Genomic DNA, 16,017 nt, shown 5'->3' on the forward strand with positions numbered 1-16,017 from the left:
CATCCATGAGCATGGGATGTGTTTTCATTTGTTTGTGTCATCTATGATTTCTTTCAGCAGTGTTTTGTAGCTTTCCTTGAAGAGGTCTTTCATGTCCTTGGTTAGGTATATTCCTAAATATTTTTTTTTTGCAGCTACTGTAAAAGGAGTTGAGTTATTGATTTGATTATCAGCTTGGTTGCTGTTGGTATATAGCAGAGCTACTGATTTGTGTGCATTAATTTTGTATCCTGAAACTTTGCTGAATTCATTTACCAGTTCTAGGAGTTTTCTGGATGAGTCTTTAGGGTTTTCCAGGTATATAATCATATCATTGGTGATATGGTTTGGCTGTGTCCCCACCCAAATCTCACCTTGAATGGTAATAATCCGCATGTGTCAAGGGCGGGGCCAGGTGGAGATAATTGAATCATGGGGTTGGTTCCCCTATACTGTTCTGTTAGTAGTGAATAGGTCTCACAAGATCTGATGGTTTTATAAATGGGAGTTCCCCCGAACAAGCTCTCTCTTGCCTGCTGCCATGTAAGACATGACTTGGCACCTCATTTGCCTTCCATCATGTTCGTGAGGCCTCCCCAGCCATGTGGAACTGTGAGTCAGTTAAACCCCTTCCCTTTATAAATTACTCAGTCTCAGGTGTGTCTTTATTAGCAGCATGAGAACAGACTAATACAATCAGCAAACAGTGACAGTTTGACTTCATGTTTACTGATTTGGATGCACTTTATTTCTTTCTCTTGTCTGATTTATCTAGCTAGGACTTCTAGTACTATGTTGAACAGAAGTGGTGAAAGTCGGCATCCTTCTCTTTTTCAATTCTCAGGGAAAATGCTTTCAACATTTCCCTGTTCAGTATATTGTTGGCTCTGTGTTTGCCATAGATGGCTTTTATTACCTTAAAGTATATCCCTTCTATGCCAATTTGCTGAGGATTTTGATCAAAAAAGATGCTGGATTTTGTCAAATGCTTTTTCTGCATCTATTGAGATGATCATGTGATTTTTGTTTTTAATTTTGTTTATGTGGTGTATCACATTTATTGGCTTACATATGTTAAACCATCCCTGCATCCCTGGTATGAAACCCACTTGATCATTGTGGATTATCTTTTTGATATGCTTTTGGATTTCATTCTCTAGTATTTTGTTGAGGATTTTTACATCTATGTTCACGAGAGATATGGCTCTGTAGTTTTCTTTTTTTTTTTGTTATGTCCTTCCCTGGTTTTGGTATCAGGGCTATACTGGCTTCATAGAATGATTTAGAAAAGGATCCCCTCTTTATCTTATGGAATAGTAGTGTCAATAGGAATGGTACCAATTCTTCTTTGAATGTCTGATAGAATTCAGCTGTGAATCCATCTGGTCCTGGACTTTTTTTTTTGGCAATTTAAAAATTACCTTTTCAATCTCGCTGCTTGTTATTGGTCTGTTCAGAGATTCCATATCTTCCTGGCTTAATCTAGGAGGGTTGTATATTTGTGGGAATTTATCCGTCTCCTCTAGGTTTTCTAGTTTATGCATGTAAAGGTGTTTATAGTAGCCTTGAATAATCTTTTGTTTGTTTGTGGTATCAGTTGTAATGTTTCCCATTTCATTTCTAATTGAGCTTATTTGGCTCTTCTCTCTTCTTTTCTTGGTTAATCTTGCTAATGGTCTATCAATTTTATTTATCTTTTTAAAGAACTAGCTTTTTGTTTCATTTATCTTTTGAGTTTTTTTTTTTTGTTTTTTGTTTCAATTTTATTTAGTTATGCTCTGGTCTTATTTCTTTTCTTCTGCTGGGTATGGGTTTGAATTGTTCTTGTTTCTCCATTTCTGTGAGGTGCGACCTTAGATTGTCTATTTGCACTCTTTCAGACTTTTTGATGTGGGCATTTAATGCTACGAACTTTCCTCTTAGCACTGCTTTTGCTGTATCCCAGAGGTTTTGACAGGTTGTGTCACTGTTATTGTTCATTTAAAAAACTTTTAAATTTCCATCTTAATTTCATTGTTGACCCAGTGATCATTCAGGAGCAGGTTGCTTAATTTCCACGTATTTGCATGGCTTTGAGGCTTACTTTTGGAGTTGATTTCCAATTTTATTCCGCTGTGGCCTGAGAAAGTACTTGATATAATTTTGATTTTCTTAAATTTACTGAGACTTGTTTTGTGGCCTATCATATGGTCTATCTTGGAGAATGTTCCATATGCTGATAAATAGAATGTATATTCTGCAGTTGTTGGGTAGAATGTTCTGTAAATATCTGTTAAGTCCATTTGTTCTAGGGTATAGTTTAAGTCCTTTGTTTATTTGTTAATTTTCTGTCTTGATGACTTGTCTAGTGCTGTCAGTGGAGTATTAAAGTCTCTCACTATTATTATGTTGCCATCTACCTCATTTCTTAGGTCTAGTAGTAATTGTTGTATAAATCTGGGAGCTCTAGTGTTAGGTGCATATGTACCTAGAATTGTGACATTTTCCTGTTGGACTAGTCCTTTTATCATTATGTATTGTTCCTTTTTGTCTTTTTTAAGTGCTGTTGCCTTAAAGTTCTGTCTGATATGAGAATAGCTACTCCTGCTCACTTTTGGTGTCCATTTGCATGGAATATCTTTTTCCACACCTTTATGTTAAATTTATGTGAGTTCTTATGTGTTAGGTGAGTCTCCTGAAGACAGCAAAAACTTGATTAGTTAACTCTTATCCATTCGGCTATTCTGTTTTTTTTTTAAGTGGAGAATTTAGGCCATTTACATTCAACATTAGTATTGAGATGTGAGGTATTATTCTATTCATTGTGCCTGAATACCTTGTGTGTGTGTGTGTGTTTTTTTTTTCATCAAGTTATTGTTACATAGGTCCTGTGAGATGTATACTTTAAGAAGGTTCTATTTTGGTGTATTTTCAGCATTTGTTTCAAGATTTAGAGCTCCTTTTAGCAGTTCTTGTAGTGCTGGCTTGGTAGTGGCAAATTCTCTCAGCATTTGTTTGTCTGGAAAAGATTGTATCTTTCCTTCATTTTTAAGCTTAGTTTTGCTGGATACAAAATTTTTGGCTGACAATTGTTTCGTTAAGGAGGCTAAAATAGGAACCCAATCCCTTCTAGCTCATAGGGTTTCTTCTGAGAAGTCTTCTGTAATCTAATAGGTTTTTCCTTTATAGGCTACCTGATGCTTTTCACCTCACAGCTCTTAAGATTCTTTCTTTCATCTTGACTTTAGATTACCTGATGACTATGTCCCTAGGCAATGATCCTTTTGCAATGAATTCCCCAGGTGTTCTTTGAGCTTCTTGGATTTGGATGTCTAGATCTCTAGCAAGTCTAGGAAATTTTTCCTCAATTATTTCCTCAAATATGTTTTCCAAACTTTTAGATTTCTCTTCTTCCTTGGGAACACCAATTATTCTTAGGTTTGGATATTTAACATAGTTCCAAACTTCCTGGAGGCTTTGTTCAATTTTTTTTAAAATTCTTTTTTATTTGTCTTTGATAGATTGGATTAATTCAGAAGTCTAATCTTAGAGCTCTGAAGTTCTTTCTTCTGTTTGTTTGATTCTATAGCTGAGACTTTCCAGTGCACTTTGCATTTCTCTAAGCGTGTCCTTGATTTCTGGAAGTTGTGATTGTTTTACGTTTTTCTATCTATTTCACTGAAGAATTTTACTTTCATATCTTGTATTATGTTTTTGATTTCTTTAAACTGGACTTCACCTTTCTCTGGTGCCTCCTTGATTAGCTCAATAGCTTAATAATCATCCTTCTGAATTCTTTTTCTGGCAATTCAGAGATTTCATCTTGGTTTGGATCCATTGTTGGTGAGCTGGTATGATCTTCGGGGTGGGGTGGGGGTAGTAAGAACCTTGTTTTATCATCTTACCAGAATTGTTTTTCTGGTTTCTTCTCATTTGGGTAGACTTTGTCAGAGGGAAGATCTGGGGTTCAAGGGCTGCTGTTCAGATTCTTTTGTCCTATGGGGTGCTCCCTTGATGTGGTATTCTTCCTCTTCCCCTAGGAATGGAGCTTTCTGAGAGCCAAACTGTAGTGATTGTTTTTGTTCCTCTGGGCCTAACCACCCAGCAGAGCTACCAGGCTCTGGGCTGGTACCAGGGAGTGTCTGCAAAAAGTCTTGTGATGTAATTCATCTTCAGATCTTGCAGCCATGGATACCAGCACCTGCTGTGGTGGAGTTAGCAGGGGAGTCAAGTGGATTCTGTAAGGATCCTTGATTGTGTTTTTGTTTAGTGTGCTGGGTTTGTGTTCATTGGCCTCCAGCTATCTACTAGTCTGTTCTCACGCTGCTAATAAAGACAAACCCAAGACTGGGTAATTTATAAAGGAAAGAGGTTTAACTGACTCATAGTTTCACATGGCTGGGGAGGCCTCACAATCATGGCAGACGGCAAATGAGGAGCAATGTCATGTCTTACATGGTGGCAAGAAAGAGAGAGCTTTTGCAGGGCAACTCCCATTTATAAAACCATCAGATCTCATGAGATTTATTCACTACCACTAGAACAGTATGGGGAAAGTGCCCTCATGATTCAGTTATCTCCACCTGTCTCCACCCTTGACACATGGAGATAATTATTACAATCCAAGGTGAGATTTGGGTGGGGACACAGCCAAACCATATCATTCCTTCCCAGGCCCCTCCCAAATCTAATGTCCCCAAATTTCAAAACGAATCATGCCTTCCCATCAGTCCCCCAAAGTCTTAACTCATTTCAGGATTAATTCAAAAGTCCACAGTCCAAAGTCTCATCTGAGACAAGGCAAGCCCCTTCCACCTATGAGCTTGTAAAGTCAAAAGCAAGTTAGTTACCTTCTAGATACAATGGGGGTACAGGCATTGGGTAAATACACCCATTCCAAATGGGAGAAATTGGCCAAAATGAAGGGACTACAGCCACCATGCAAGTCCAAAATCTAACAGGGCAATCAAATCCTAAAGCTTCAAAATGATCTTCTTTGACTCCATGTCTCACATCCAGGTTATGCTGATGCAAGAGGTGGGTTCCCATGGTCTTGGGCAGCTCCATCCATCTCACTTTGCAGGGTATAGCCCCACTCTTGGCTGCTTTCATGGGCTGGCATTGAGGGTCTGCAGCTTTTCTAGGTGCACAGGGCAAGCTGCCAGTGGATCTACCATTCTGGGATTTGGAGGATGGTGACCATCTTCTCACAGCTCCACTAGGCAGTGCCCCAGTGGGGACTCTGTGTGAGGGTTCCCACCCCACATTTCCCTTCTGTACTGCCCTAGCAGAGAGGTTCTCCATGAAGGCTCTGCCTCTGCAGCACGCCTCTGTCTGGACATTCAGGCATTTCCATACATCCTCTGATGTCTAGATGGAGGTTCCCAAACCTCAATTCTTGACTTCTGTGCACCTGCAGGCTGAACATCACATGAAAGCTGCCAAGGCTTGGGGCTTGCACCCTCCGAAGCCATGGCCTGAGCTGTACCATGACCCCTTTTACCCACGGCTGGAGCAGCTGGGATGCAGGGCACCAAGTTTGTAGGCTGCACATCCTGAGCAGCCTACATGGGCCTGTCTCAAGAAACTATTTTTTCTTCTGAGACTTCCAGGCCTGTGATGGCAGAGGCTGCTGCTCAAAGGTCTCTGACATACCCTGGAGACATTTTCCCTATTGTCTTGGTGATTAACATTTGACTCCTTGTTATCTGCAGCAGGCTTGAATTTCTCCACAGAAAATGGGTTTTTCTTTTCTACTGCATCATCAGGCTGCAAATTTTCCAAACTTTTATGCTCTGTCACCTCTTGAATGCTTTTCCGCTTAGAAATTTCTTCCACTAGATACCTGAAATCATCTCTCTGAAGTTCAAAGTTCCACAGATCTCTAGGGCAGGAGAAAATGTCACCAGTCTCTTTGCTAAAATGTAGCAGAGTAACCTTTATTCTGGTTCCCAACAAGTTCCTCAGCTCCATCTGAGACCACCTGAACCTGGACTTCATTATCCATAGCAGTATCAGCATTTTGGTCAAAGTCATTCAACAAGTCTCTAGCAAGTTCCAAACTTTCCCACATCTTCCTGTCCTCTTCTGAGCTCTCCAAACTGTTTCAACTTGTTACCTAGTTCCAAAGTCACTTCTACATTTTTGGGTATCTTTACAGCAGCACCCTACTACCTGGTATCAATTTACTGTATTTGTCTGTTCTCACACTGCTAATAAAGACATACCTGAGACTGGGTAATTTATAAAGGAAAGAGGTTTAATGGCCTGGACTTACAGTTCCACATGGCTGTGGAGGCCTCACAATCATGGCAGAAGGCAAAGGAGAAGCAAAGTCACATCTTACATGGTGGCAGTCAAGAGAGAGCTTGTGCAGGGACCTCCCATTTATACAACCATTAGATCTTGTGAGGCTTGTTCACCACCACCAGAACAGTACAGGGGAAATGGCCCCCATGATTGAATTATCTCCACCTGGCCCCACCCTTGACACGTGAGGATTATTACAATTCAAGGTGAGATTTGGGTGGGGACACAGCCAAACTAAATCAAACCAGGAAGTGGTGCTTTCAAGAGTGCATCAGCTGCAGTCCTATAGGGAGGATGCAGACTTGCCCTAGGTTCACCTGGTTAAGTATTCATGTTTCTCAGGTGGTGGGTAAGGCCATAAAGCTCCCAAGAGATTATGACCTTTGTCTTTGGCTACCAGAGCGGGTAGAGAAAGACCACCAGATGGGGGCAGGGATAGGTGTGTCTGAGCTCAGTCTCTCCTTGGGCGGGGCTTGCTGTGGCTGCTGTGGGGGATGGGGATGTGGTTCCCAGTCCAGTGGAGTTATATTCCCAGGGGGATTATGGCCGCCTCTGCTGAGTCATACAGTCTGCCAGGGAAGTGAGGGAAAGCTGGCAGTCATAGGCCTCACCCCACTCCCATGCAGCCCACAGTTTTAAAGGCTGGTCTCACTCCTACTGTGCCCACCCCCTCCCCAAACAGCACCGAGTCTATTTCCAGGCAGCAGGTGATCAGGACTGAGAACTTGCCCCAAACCACAAGCCTCCCCATTAAGAAAGTAAGCAGACTCACAGTTTTTCCATGTCTCAGGGAGCCTGCAGCAGTGATCCAGTTCCTTCAAAGGGTCTGTGGATTATCTCGGCTTTCCTGGTATGTTCCTGTGGTAGTTACTGGAGCAAAAGTTTATGACATGAGTCTCCACATGCTGCTCTGTCCCTCTAAACAGGGACTACAAGCTAATCCCACCTCCTATCTGCCATCTTAATCCCTTCCTGCATGTTTTAAATCATCTCTAGGTTACTTACAATACCTAATACAATGTAAATGCCATGTAAATAATTGTTAATTGTTATACTGATTGTTTAGGGAATAATGACAAGAAAAAAAGTCTGTACAGGTTCAGTACAGATGCAACCATCTTAAATCTAACCACATCTTCTATCCAAGGTTGGTTGAATCTGTAGGTGCAGAGCTCATAGACATAGAGAGCCAACTGTATATGCAAGGCACTAGGTGGCAGTTGATTGGGGACCATGACTTTTTGAGTGCTATGGGGCCAAGGGAGAGGGTCTGGAACTGAGAAGTTGTGTCCTGGGAAGGAAACCTTGAAGAAGAGTCACTCAGCCTCAACCAATCTCCTGACTGAAAAAAGAATCAGCATCGCAATTAAAAAAATCTAATTGTTCCTCACCCTGATCTGTCCCTTAGGAGCAAAACTTTATGTAATATACATTTACCTTTTTCCTTGTTAGCTAGTTTATGAAACCATTTCCTATCCATTATATGACTAAATATTCATGATTACCTGATGAGACAGGTGGTCTTGGTGGGTCTCCATTTTACAGATGAGGAAACTGAATTGTAGTGAATCATCTAAGGTTACTTGCTTTATAGCAGCAGGCATTTGCAGGGTCCTAGTCTCAAGTTTGTTTCTGTATCCATTTGCTTTGCCTTCTAGCTCCTGCTAGGTGCTCAGCACAGCTTCTAATCAATACCATGGGCCCCTGGCAGCACCTTGGGGTGAGAGATGTGGCTTGCTGCACCTCCTGAGATAGGAGTGGAGATGTCAAAATCAGGGCATGTTAGAACCAAAAAGTCCAGCTCTAAATATCTGACTGGCTTGGTCAGAGCTGAGCTGTGAGGTTTTAAGTGGAAGAAATTACCAGAGTATTTATCAATTACAGCTCTAAGGAGTCTTTGTTCTCAGATAATAGAGTCAAGATGAATGTGGCGTAATATTGCCATAATATTGCTAAGCCCTACCCCTGAAATGGGCAATGTGGCATTGGATAGTTTAGACATGCAAGCCTTGAGATCAAGAAGTGGATAGACCAGACTTGGTGCAGTAAAGCTAATTGTGAGGGAGTGTATGGATATGGTGCAGGGTGGGGAGAAGTGCTGGTATAACTCACAATTGGATATTACCATCTGATGCTATGACCTCAAGCACAGAGATTCCACCCAAGCAATAGTTGCTACCATGCCCTTCTTAAGATGGCTTGAATTAGAGCTAGAGTTCTCTGGGTTCCTAACCTAGACTTTGGGGTCTGTCAGAGTTCTCTATCCTGCTTTTCCTCAGAAATTAAATGGAAGCTACGTGTTGATGGCCTGTCTTCCTATTGTCCCCCAAAATCGTACCTTTCATCCAGTTGATGCCTGAGACCCCTGCGGTTCTAAATAGCAGCACTTGCCCACACTAGCCATGAGGGGAGAATCCAATACCTAAAAGCCCAGTAAAATTTGGATCCTCTGTGCTCATGAACTGAAAGTCACAAAAAGAAAGAATCCTCAAGTTAGGAGGGACCAATCAGAGCCCACATATCCAAGGGGAAGGCTTATTTAATCCTGCTGTCCTGATAACGTTTTCTCCTCCACCTTCCATACCATACGGGTAATTATGGTATTATATTGGGAGAATACTGAAACTTAGAGGAGATTGTAAAATGTTCCCCAGCAGGGTTTGGTCTTTTATGTAACCTTATAAACACCCTTTTTGTCTTATATATCCCTTGTTCAAACTGTCCATTTTGAAGCCAGGCTGCAGATAACCCTGCCCTAATCACCGAGCAGACAGGCAACATACAATTCCTAAGTGTTTGAGAACCAGATATCCTCGATTAGCTATCTCAGGACTTGAAAGGGTCACACTGCTGAAACAGGGCACTTGGCACCAGGAACATCTGTATTAGAGGCAGTATACAACAGTAGTTGACAGCTCAGACTCTGGAGCCACACTGTCTTGGTTCAAATCTCAGGTTTGTCACTTATTAGCTGCATAACCTTGGGCATATTATGTAATCTCTCTCTGCCTCAGCTTCCTCCAATGTAAAATGATGGCATTTATAGATCCTGTCTGGTAGGGCTGTGTGAGGATTGACTTCAATCAGGCATGTAAAGGGTTTAGCGCAGCTCCTGGCACACATTGAGCCCTTGTTAACTGTTAAATGCTATTCATTACGAAGCGACAGGTGTCGCTTTCCTCCTCTAGGGTGTTTCTTTCTCTTCCTTATGTCTTTGAGACCCACCCCTGACCTTCTCCCTACTTGACATTTCTGAAGCCAGCTGCTCCAATATTTCTTCCTTCTTGTCCGGGATGCAAAAGAAAAACAGCTCGCACATGAGCAATTTAAAAAAAATATATCGCTTATAGCATCACTCTAAACCAATATACCACAGCTCATTATCCAAGAGCTAAGGGCCTTTTAAGCCAGCAATTTCTTATTTATTCTGTTAAAAAAAAAAAACACACACGGTCCTTTGGTTTCATATTCCTTTATTGTATTTTGTAAGGCACTGAGCACATACTGGCTACTATGTAAATGTGAACTACTCTAACAATAGTAACTGAGACAGATGAGAAACTCGAGAAAGCAAAGTCACCATTTTGAATTTAGTGTTTTATTGATGGGCTGAGTGATTTGGGAGAGACAGTGTGGCTCCGAGGCTAAAGAGCCCGTAGGGATTCAGAGGGCAGAGGTTTGAATCTCACTCATAGCAGCAGCTCTGAGTAGCTCTGGCGACCCCAGGCAAGCAGCTTCCTTCCCCTGGACCTCAAATTCTCCCCATAAATACTGGGCTTAATGCCACAAAGCCATCTCCCAGGGATGTTAAGCTGGGGCTGCTGTATGTGGTTGTGCACACTGTGCACTGCACAGGGGCACCAGCTGAGGGGGTAAGTGGTAGCTGAAATCTAGTTCATATTCTGCACCCTGGTGATGGGCCATGACCATCTGAAGGAAGGGAGCACTTTTTCCTAATTTTCATAACACTACTATATGGGCTAGTAGAGGCCCTGTATTAAGAAATGTGACAGTGATGGGGCACAGAGTTTAGCACGTAAAATAGATAAGTTTATTCGACACAGTTATAGTATACCTACTATGTGCAAGGCCCAATTCTAGGGGCTGAAGATACAGAGATGGATATAAACTATTTGTGCCCTTGGGTCCTCTTTTTCCTTCACCAGTCCATCCTTTCTTATATTCAATCCATCAGCAAGTCCTGTTGACTCAAAAGATCAAATACACCCACTTCTCTCCATCCCTCTGCAAGCACTTTGTTTCATTATTTCTCACCTAGCCTACTGCAATAGATGGGCTCCCACTTCTACTCCAGTCTTCTAAACCAAAGCAGGAGCAATTGCATTAAAATGTGAATCAGATAACATCATCCTCTTTTTAAAACCCCCTTTTTGGTGGCTATAATTTAATCCAGGGTTCTTACCATGGCCTTCAGGCTGTGCATACCTGGCTCTAATTACCACCTCAGGTCATCTAGACCACTCAACCTACACTCTCTCTACCCCAGGAAAACGGACCACTCTGTCCCTCAAACAGCCTGGCTCTTTCTTTGTGTGGTCTGATCCCTTTGGCTGGAGCACACTTTCCCCGGTTCTCCATCTCTTTCTCAACCTTCAGTGCTCAGTGGAAAGGTTGTATACTCAGAGAGGTCTTCTTAGACCACCTTGTTAAAGTAGTGTAGTATTTTATGTCCATCACTGTAGTCATTGGTTCTTGCATTCCTATAAAGAACTACCTGAGACTGGGTAATTTATAAAGAAAAGAGGTTTAATTGTCTCATGGTTCTGCAGGCTCTACAGGAAGCATGGCCAGAGAGGCCTCAGGAAACTTACAATCATGGCAGAAGGTGAAGGGAAAGCAGGTGCATCCTACATTTCTGGAATAGGAGAAAGAAAAAGACGGCGAGGTGCCGCACACTTTTAAGCCATCAGATTTCATGAGAACTCACTGTCACGGGAACAGCAAGGGAGAAATATGCCCACATGATCCAATCACCAGGCCCCACCTCCAACATTGGTGATTACAATTCAACATAAGATTTGGATTGGGACACAAATCCAAACCATATCAACTGTCATTCATGGCCAGGATGTTCTACTGCACAGCAGCCTGCTCCGTTTGAAAGTACAGAGTTCTTTGCTTATTTCTTGTTTTATCTGCTAGATTGTAAGCTCCGTTACAGTAGGGACCATGCTTGTGTGTTCTCCACTGCTTGCCCCCTCATCACCTTGCTAAGCCTCTGGTGCACAGTAATAAAAATCAATACATATTTCCTCAATGAAGTTGATACAAGGAATTCTTCCAATAGGGGAGTGGACATTACAATATAATGTAGATGTGTGATATGACAAAGGCATTGATATGCTAGTAAACTGGCTCTTCGACAGCAACAACAACAAAAAGAAGCCCTGATTCGTCATTTGCTGATTTCCATGGAGTATTTACACACACACACATTACAAATCACAGCTGATTTCAAACTACCAATGGCTTAAACCGGCTTGCAAAAATTCCTGAACATCTAACAGTTGTCTCTTTAAAGCTGGTATGAGGCTGGGGGTGGTGGCTTATGCCTGTAATCTCAGCACTTTGGGAGGCCAAGGTGCAAGGACTGCTTCAGCCCTGGAGTTCGAGACCAGCTTGGGCTACAGAGTGATAACTCGTCTCTATTAAAAAATTAAATAAATAAATAATAAATAACAAAGTTGGTATGAGCTGGCTCTAGCATATCACTGGAAGAGAGGCCAACACGGGTGGGATGAGTGTCCAGGAAAGGAGCACTAATTTGTCTTGGTGGGGGTGGGGGGCCGAGTTCAGCAAAGGCTTCCTGGAGGAGATGATACTTGACTTGTGTTTTGAAGGGTGGGTATGCTAGCTCTGGCCTGATACCTCTAAACTGAATAACATAGTCCAGTTCCCCATAGGCCACATTTCACTGTTTCTGGGTCCCCTACTGAGCCCACTGCTGTAATGCCTGAGGCTTATCTGACTCAGCACAATCCTCAGAAAATCCTTTCGTGTGGCTGGTGTTCTACTGGGTTTCCTCTGAATCCCACAGAGGAGAATTAGATAGCAGTATAAGTTAGTCAAGGGAGAAGGGAGAGAGTTTTCCAAACAGAGGGACAGCTTATACAAAGATTAAAGAGCAAGTGCTACAGCAGTTTGGTAAATCTAAGGTGTCTATGGGAGGGAGAAGGAGGAGATTAGCTCCTGACAGGCTTTGTTTGACAGGGTAAGGAACATAAACTGATTCCCAATCTGGGCTGGGGCAGGTAGGAGAGAAGGGGAAAAGGACCAATTATAATACTTTTCCTCCATAATTCTTATTACAGCTGGTAACTATGGGTTTTTTGTTGGTTTTGATTTTTGGCATGAAATCATTTAATATCTGTCTCTTCCAAGAGAATGTAAACTCCACAAGGGCAGGTAATATTCTGTTCACTGTTGTTTTCTCAGTACCCAGCACTGGTACATAGCAAGCAACAAAATGTATTTTGTTGAATGACTGAATAACCAGGGAACTTTATTTTATTTTTAATTTTTTTGAGACAGGATTGCTCAGGCTGTAGGGCAGTGGCACAATCATGGCCCACCATAACTTTATTCTTGGGCTCAAGCAATCTCCCCACCTCAGCCTTCCAAGTGGCTAGGACTACAGGCTTGTGCCACCATGGCTGGCTAATTAAAAAAAATTTTTTTGCAGAGATGAGATCTCCTTATGTTGTCTAGGCTGGTCTTGACCTCCTGGGCTCAAGTAATCCTCCCACCTCAGCCTCCCCAGTTGCTGGCATTACAGGCATGAGCCACCACAGTGGGCCTCCTTGGGAATTTTTTAAAAAAATGCCCATGTCCACCTACCCTACAGTAAGATTTGCTATAAATCTTCTTTCACTGAACCTCCCAACCACAATACTGGATTCTGATTGCCTGGTGAGTTTTTCCTGCCCACTGCACAGACAAAACCAATTCACTGAGACCATGGCAGAGCAGTAAAGAATTTAATTGATGACAGAGTTATCTTAAATCGATCTCCCTGAAGGTTCAGAGGTTAGGGTTTTTATGGACATTTTGGTGGGCAGGGTGCTAGGGAATGGGTGCTGCTGATGGGTTGGGAATGAAATCATAGGGGTGTGGAAAACAGTCCTCATGCTCTGAGTCCACCTCTGGGTGGGGCCACAGGAGCAGCTGAGTCATGAGTTAAGAGTCCTGAAGAAGGAACAGATTCAAGGAGTACTTGGGAGATAGTGAGAGAAGAAAGAGACCCTCTCATATTGTTTTATATTGTTTTATACTCAGTACCTGTTTTAAGAAAAAAAACAAGGAAGTGAAACCAAAGGCAGGCAGCCCGGCACCAGGCACCAGATCCAAAACCAGACCTGAAACCAGGCCTGGGCCTGCCTGGCCTAAACCTAGTAGTTAAAAATCAACTCATGACTTAGCATAGATTCCAGGCATTGTATGGAAGAACATTGTGCTCTGTTCTGTTTCACTCTGACTACCACTGCATGAAGCCCCTGTCACATACCCCCCAGATTGCTCAATCAATCACGACCCTTTCATGTGAAATCTTTAGTGTGGTGAGCCCTTAAAAGGGACAGAAATTGTGCACTCGGGGAGCTCGGATTTTAAGACAGTAGCTTGCCGGTGCTCCCAGCTGAATAAAGCCCTTCGTTCTACAACTCGGTGTCTGAGAGGTTTTGTCTGCAGCTCGTCCTGCTACAATAGAATCTCCAAGATTTGGTGACCATTTGAATATTGGAGGAAGAGGAAGTGAGAAAGGAGGAATCAGGTTAAAGAGTGAATATTAATGAGTAGGGAGGAGGGGTAGTAGTTTACTTTTCTTTTTTTTGAGACGGAGTCTCCCTGTGTTGCCCAGGCTGGAGTGCAGTGGTGCAATCTTGGCTTACTGCAACCTCCGCCTCCCGGGTTCAAGCGATTCTCCTTCAAGCAATTCTCCTGCCTCGGCCTCCTGGGTAGCTGGGATTACAGGTGCCCACCACCACGCACAGCTAATTTTTGTACTTTTAGTAGAGACAGGGTTTCACCATGTTGGTCAGGCTGGTCTCGAACTCCTGACCGCAGGTGATCCACCTGCCTTGGCCTCCCAAAGTGCTGGGATTACAGGCATGAGCCACTGTTCCTGGCCCCAGTAGTTCACTTTTCAAGGACACTTGAGATGCCTGTGGGCATGGATGAGGAGAGGTCTGTCTAGGAAGTTGGGAATACAAACAATGAGCTCAGGTGAGAAGGGACAGGAGTGTCCCCTCTCCCACCCCAATTTTAAGAACTCTGGAAAACACCAATATTTTAGAGGTAAGTTAGAAAAACAATTCTTGAAGGAAACAGAGTAGAATGAATTCAGAGAAGGAAAACCTGGATAGTGTCATAGAAAATAAGTGATAATGCCCAACAGCGTCAAATGACTAAAGCTTGAGTTAAATGAGTCCGGAAATACCTCCAATGAGTTTGGCAACAAGGACACTTATGACAACAAGGCATTTTCCATGGGGGCGGAAGCTGCGATGAGGAGTGAACACAGATGAGCAAGTAGAGACAGTGTAGATTATCTTTTTCAAGAAACTTGGCTGTGAACGGAGGAAGTGAGATGGTATAATTGAGTGGAATGTAAAGAGATTTGAGCACGTATATAGCCGAGAGGAATGAGGGACGGTTGAAGGGACAGGAGCAGAAATGCGCTCCGGCACTCGCCATTTTGCCAGCTTCTCCCCTACGTGACCTGAACTCAGTGGGCGCGGCCGGGCCTCGCGGAAACTACAACCCCCAGAAGGCCCCACGGCGTTGGGGGCGGAGCCGAGGCCTGGCGCGCGTCCCAGCGGCGCGAGCGGAAGAGATAGAGCTTCGCGGAGACGGCGGAAGCGGAGAGCAACAGCGCGCCGGTAACAACCAGCCCCGTATCCCCTCCCTCTGTACCCCAAGCTAGGATTTTTAATCCCCACTTCTCCCTTCACAGTCCGGGACAAGACTTCCATTCCGTCGTTTGTTGCTGGTATTTTTTTTCCTCATGTGACGCGAGGGGCCGGCCCCTGCCTGGGGCGGAGGTTACTGGGAAGCTCCCGCCTTCTGACCCCTGCGGGCCCGCGGTTGAGAGGGACCCTCCCGGCGCTCTTTTGCACTCACTGGGGCTCGTGCTCGCTTTGGGCGCTCGCCCCAAATGATCCTAGCGGAAAGGACGTGCTTTTTCTGGGTTTCAGCAGGTATTGAGGGGGGTCCCTGGCTACCCCCTCGGGGCTGCGGGGGCGTGGGCACCCAGGGCTGCCGGCGGTTTCCGGGCTTCGCTTCGAGCCTCGCCTTTGAGCCTCCTCCGCTGCCCGGGAGCCCCGGGCTACGGGCTGGGAGTGAGCAATCTATAAAGGAGCATGTACTTCCTGCTTTTTCTTGGCAGGCCTGCGAAAAACCCCAAGTCCGATCTTTAAAGTTTGTGAGTGCAGCCCCCTCTCAGTTGTGTACGGAAAGGAGCACAGGATTTGGAGTCTGATATCCTGGGAGAAGTCTCAGTCCGCCACTTGGCTGGACCTGTGATCTTTTGTACAGTAGTCTGTTTAGCGCAGCCTCGGTTTCGTTGTCTGAAAAGCGGGGTTAATGTTCTTTGCCCTGCGGCCTTCCAGGGTTGTGGGCTTCAGCAGAAGTGATATTCCTGCAAAAGCTTTGAACTCTAAAGCATGTTTCGGGTATAACCTTGCCATCCCCCAGTCTCCAGTCTAGGTCAGTTGAGTTTTAAAACCAGGTTCA

At 43.8% G+C, this 16,017-nt stretch overlaps 1 protein-coding gene across 39 annotated transcripts in view; it reads left to right on the forward strand.

Moving 5' to 3' along the window:
- The first annotated feature begins 14,730 nt into the window (after positions 1-14,730).
- The window catches only part of R3HCC1L (R3H domain and coiled-coil containing 1 like), a 108,990-nt gene continuing 107,703 nt past the window's right edge, over positions 14,731-16,017 (forward strand). For 10 of the 39 annotated variants that reach the window (XM_055352684.2, XM_055352686.2, XM_055352681.2 and 7 more), the window contains exon 1: positions 15,051-15,164. The gene's annotated coding sequence lies outside the window, so the exon portion shown is untranslated. Of the gene's footprint in view, positions 15,483-16,017 lie in introns of all 39 variants that reach the window. The other 29 variants (XM_055352689.2, XM_055352688.2, XM_063710374.1 and 26 more) reach the window with 18 other exon arrangements.

This window comes from Gorilla gorilla, chromosome 8, assembly GCF_029281585.2.
Source record: "Gorilla gorilla gorilla isolate KB3781 chromosome 8, NHGRI_mGorGor1-v2.1_pri, whole genome shotgun sequence".
Classification (NCBI taxonomy): Eukaryota; Metazoa; Chordata; class Mammalia; order Primates; family Hominidae; genus Gorilla; species Gorilla gorilla.